Here is a 4,948-nt window from a genome sequence, read left to right as displayed (position 1 = left end):
TCACCATGGCCTAGACCTATGGCATTTATGTTAAATAATTTATGAGGGTATTGATTACCCAACTAAACAAATGATAGAGTCTATGTGCCCTGAGGGATTCACATCCTTTACAGATGAAGGAAACGTATGGGAATTCTTACTTGACTTAGCTGACAAAAATCCTGAGTGGGAATCAACCCAAGAGAGTGAAAGAACCATAGGAGAAAAAAGATATTTTATGGATGGGATAGTAGCCTAGGAAGCCCATTTGGATAGCCTAATCAAGAGAATTGAGGCTATTGTTTCCTAGAGATCCATCATCAGTCAATTTGGTTAAGATTTGTGCTTGGTGCCAGTCCCCTAGACATTTCCTAGAAGAATGCCCCAACACCTCTGGGGGCACTTCTAATGATAGTGTTAATGTCTTATACCAGAATAATCTATATAGTAATACCTACAATCCAGGATGGAGAAATCACCCAAATTTCTTTTGGAATCAGGGCAACCAAGTAGGGCCTTCTAATTTCCATAATCAAGGTCAACCTGGACTCCAAAGGGCTCCCTTTGCACAATAATCTTATTCTCAAAATACTTTTCCTAGGTCAAATGTAGGACCTCAGGCTAGTTTTCCTAGGGCCCCTCTTCTATCATCTTATCAGCAACCCCCTGGGTTTACCAACAGTGGAGAGGCAAGTAGAATAAGTGACTTGAAAAAAAATATGGCCTTCCTCATGACAAGCCATCAAAATCTTACGAGAGAACTCACTCAAGTGGTCCCAATTATGCGTGAGAGGGAGAAAGGAACTTTACCAAGTCAACTAGAGCCTAACCCTAGGCATCATCAGCCTGTTAGTTCACAAACATCAACTAATGTACCACTGAATATAGTACAAGGTCAGACCCAACAAGGGCCCTCTAACCAATGTAATGTTGTTTATGCCCTTAGGAGTGGTAGAGAGTACCAACAGAGCGTTCCTAAATCTTCCTCATCTATTACTCATGTTAACTCTCCTTCAGTTGAGGACACAAGTGTGCCTCTTGTTTCAGGTTCGCCTGATGAACCTAGAGATTTTTCTGAAACTAAAGATGATTTGGTTAAGGAAACCAAAAATGATTCTTCTGAACAGGGGCAAATCCCTAACAGTCCTTATGTTCATCCTGTCCCATTTCCTAATCGCTTGGTAAACAAAAGGAAGACTGCTTCCATGGATAAAATCTTAGAAGTCTTCAAAAAGGTAGAAGTGAACATCCCCCTTTTGGATGTCATATCCCAGATCCCTGCCTATGCTAAGGTACTGAAAGATTTGTGTACTCACAAACGTATCACTAGTGTACCCAAAAAGGCATTCTTGGTAGGTAACATTAGTTCCATAATTACTCAGCCTATAGCAGCTAAGTATAAGGATCCAGGGAGCCCTACCATATCTTGTGTCATAGGCAACACCTACATTGAGCATGCCTTATTTGACCTTGGCACAAGTGTGAATCTTTTACCTTACCATGTGTACAAGCAATTTGGATTGGGAGAATTGAAATCCACTTGAACTACTCTTCAGTTGGCAGATAGGTTTGTTAAAATTCCTAAAGGGATGGTTGAGGATGTCTTACTAAAGGTGGGGGAATTTATTTTCTCTGTTGATTTCATTGTGTTAGATACCAAGCCCTCCTCAACCAAGGATGAGATCCCAATAATTATAGGAAGACCATTTTTGGCTACCAGTAATGCATTAATCAATTGCCAGAATGGTTTCCTAAGATTATCTTTAGGTAATTAAACTGTTGAGTTTAACATGTTTAGGAAAGGCAAGCAATCACATATGGAAGAAGAGATTAATATGATTGAGGATTTTCTAGATTTTTCTAATGATTTAATTACCAACTTTGATATTAATTTTGATTCGGAATTTTAAGATTGTATGGATGAGTTGGATGATGATAGTGAAAATTTCTTTTATGAAGTCTTGAGTCTTCACACACCTGTGGAGCCCTTAGGACCCCTTTACAATTCCATTCCCAAACCTTCCATAGTTAAGCCCCCTAGCTAGATCTTAAGGAGTTTCCATCTAATTTGAGGTATGCTTTCCTAGGGCATGACCAGACTCTTCTTGTAATAATTTCTTCAAATTTGACTTCTAGCCAGGAAGAGGAGTTACTTGAAGTGTTAAAAGATAATAAGGAAGCCCTAGGTTGGACCATGGTTGATATCAAGGGTATAAGCCCTTCTATTGTGTAACATCATATACATCTTATGGAGGACTCCAAACCATCCATAGAACCCCAAAGAAGAGCAAACCCAGTGATGATGGAAGCTATTAAGAAAGAGATCCTAAAGTGCTTGGATCATAGAATAATTTATCCTATTTCTGACAGCCAATGGGTAAGCCCAATTCACGTAGTGCCTAAGAAGTCTGGTGTGACTGTAGTTCCCAATGCCAATAATGAACTAATTCTAACCCGTGTCTAATATGGGTGGAGAATGTGCATAGACGACATGAAACTTAATGTGGCAACCTGGAAGGACCACTTCCCATTGTCATTCATTGACCAGATGTTAGAGAGGTTAGCTAGACATGAATACTATTGTTTTCTTAATTGATATTCTGGCTATAATCAGACCTCAATTGCTTTAGAGGACCAACATAAGACCACTTTTACATGTCCATATGGAACATTCGCTTATAGGCGTAAACCTTTTGGGCTTTGTAATGCCCCTGCTACGTTCCAACGATGCATGATGAGCATATTTTCTGACATGGTCGAAAAATTCTTAGAAGTATTTATGAATGACTTTTCAATTCATGGGAATTCCTATTCTGAATGTCTTTATCATCTTTCTCTAGTTTTGAAAAGGTGCATATCTAAGAATTTGATTTTGAATTGGGAAAAATGTCATTTCATGGTTAAATCTGGTATTGTTTTAGGCCATGTAATATCCAAGGAGGGAATTAAGGTAGATAGAGCCAAAGTGGATTTAATTGATAATTTACCACCTCCTCAATCTGTTAAGGACGTCCGGTCTTTTCTAAGTTATGCGGGCTCCTACAGAAGGTTCATTAAGAACATTAGTTAGTTAGCCCGACCTCTCGCTTTATTACTTGCCAAAGGTCAAACTTTTAAGTTTTCTAAAGAGTGCCTAGAATCCTTCAAACAACTTAAGAAGGAGTTGACCAATGCACCTATTGTTCAACCACCTGTTTGGACTGAACCTTATGAACTGATGTGTGATGCTTCGGATTTTGCCATAGGAGCGGTTTTGGGTCAAAGGATTAATAAGTTACCCACTGTCATTTATTATGCTGGTAGGACCTTAAATGATGCACAACTCAATTATACAACCACTGAAAAAGAATTTTTAGCGGTTGTATATGCATTAGAAAAGTTTCGGTCTTAATTAGTTGGTTCACATGTGGTGGTGTATACTGATCATTCTGCTCTCAAATACTTAGTTCAGAAGAAGGATGCCCAATCCCGTCTCATTAGGTGGGTTTTACTTTTACAAGAGTTTGATTTAGAAATCAGGGATAAAAAGGAGTTGAAAACCTTATTGCAAACCATTTATCCCGGCTTCCCAATTCCTTGACTGTCGATTCTTCAGTCAACGATAACTTTTCAGATGAATAGTTATTTGCAGTGTCCAGTAAACCATGGTTTGCTGACATTGTCAACTTGTTAGTTTCAAGTGTGATTCCGGATCACTAGTCCACCCAAGATAAGTATAGGTTTCATTCCGAAGTTAAACACTTTTTCTGGGATGATCCTTATTTGTTTAAGATATGTCCGGATCAGATTATCCGACAATGTGTTCCTGATCATGAGCAACATTCTATTCTCTCTTTTTGTCATGATCGTGCATGTGGTGCACACTTTGGACCTAAGAAGACTGTCACAAAGGTTCTCCAATGCGGATTTTATTGGCCCACTCTTTTTAGAGATGCTTTTGATTTTTACAAGGCTTGTCCCACCTGCCAGTCTTTTGGCCGTATCAATAAGAGGAATATGATGCCCCTCAATCCTATTTTGGTAGTTGAGATCTTTGATGTATGGGGCATCGATTTTATGGGACCATTCCCTAATTCCTTTGGGAATTTGTACATACTTTTGACCATTGATTATGTTTTTAAATGGATAGAGGCCATACCTTGTAAAACTAATGACCACAAAGTAGTGGTCCAGTTTCTAAAATAGAACATTTTTTCTCGCTTTGGTGCACCACGTGTAATAATTAGTGATAGGGGTACTTATTTTTGTAATCGGCCTTTTGAGGCCTTAATGAAAAAGTATGGGATCACTCATAAGTTATCTACCCCTAAACTAGTGGCCAAGTGGAGGTGTCTAATAGGTAGATTAAACAAATCTTGGAGAAAACTGTTAATCCCAACTGTAAGGATTGGTCCCTTAGGCTCATTGATGCCTTGTGGGCCCATCGGACTGCATTTAAGACCGATCTTGGTCAGTCTCCCTACTGTTTGGTGTATGGGAAAGCTTGTCACTTACCAGTTGAGTTAGAGCATAAGGCCTTTTGGGCCATCAAGAAGCTCAACTTTGATTTGTCTGATGCGGGAATTCATCGTAGGCTCCAACTATCTAAGTTGGAGGAACTTAGGAATGAAGCCTATGAAAGTTCTAGGATTTACAAGGAAAAGACTAAAGCTTTCCATGATAAGCACATTCTGCGTAAATCTTTTGCAATTGGTGATAAGGTCTTATTGTACAACTCTCGATTGTAACTTTTTCCTGGTAAGCTTAGATCACGATGGGATGGCCCATTTATTGTCCATAATGTATATCCCTATGGGGCTGTGGAGATTTTGAATCCAGGAACAGGGGTAATTTCGAAGGTTAATGGTCAGCGTTTGAAACCATTCCTCGAGTTTTCTAATACTGGTAGTGAAGAGGTTATGGATCTCCATGAACCTCTTTACACTGATGATTAACTTTTAATCAGGTATGACCCCCTTGCATTGTCTTC

Source organism: Macadamia integrifolia, chromosome 1 (assembly GCF_013358625.1).
Source record: "Macadamia integrifolia cultivar HAES 741 chromosome 1, SCU_Mint_v3, whole genome shotgun sequence".
NCBI classification, from domain to species: Eukaryota; Viridiplantae; Streptophyta; class Magnoliopsida; order Proteales; family Proteaceae; genus Macadamia; species Macadamia integrifolia.
Note: the sequence above shows the minus strand (reverse complement) of the source record.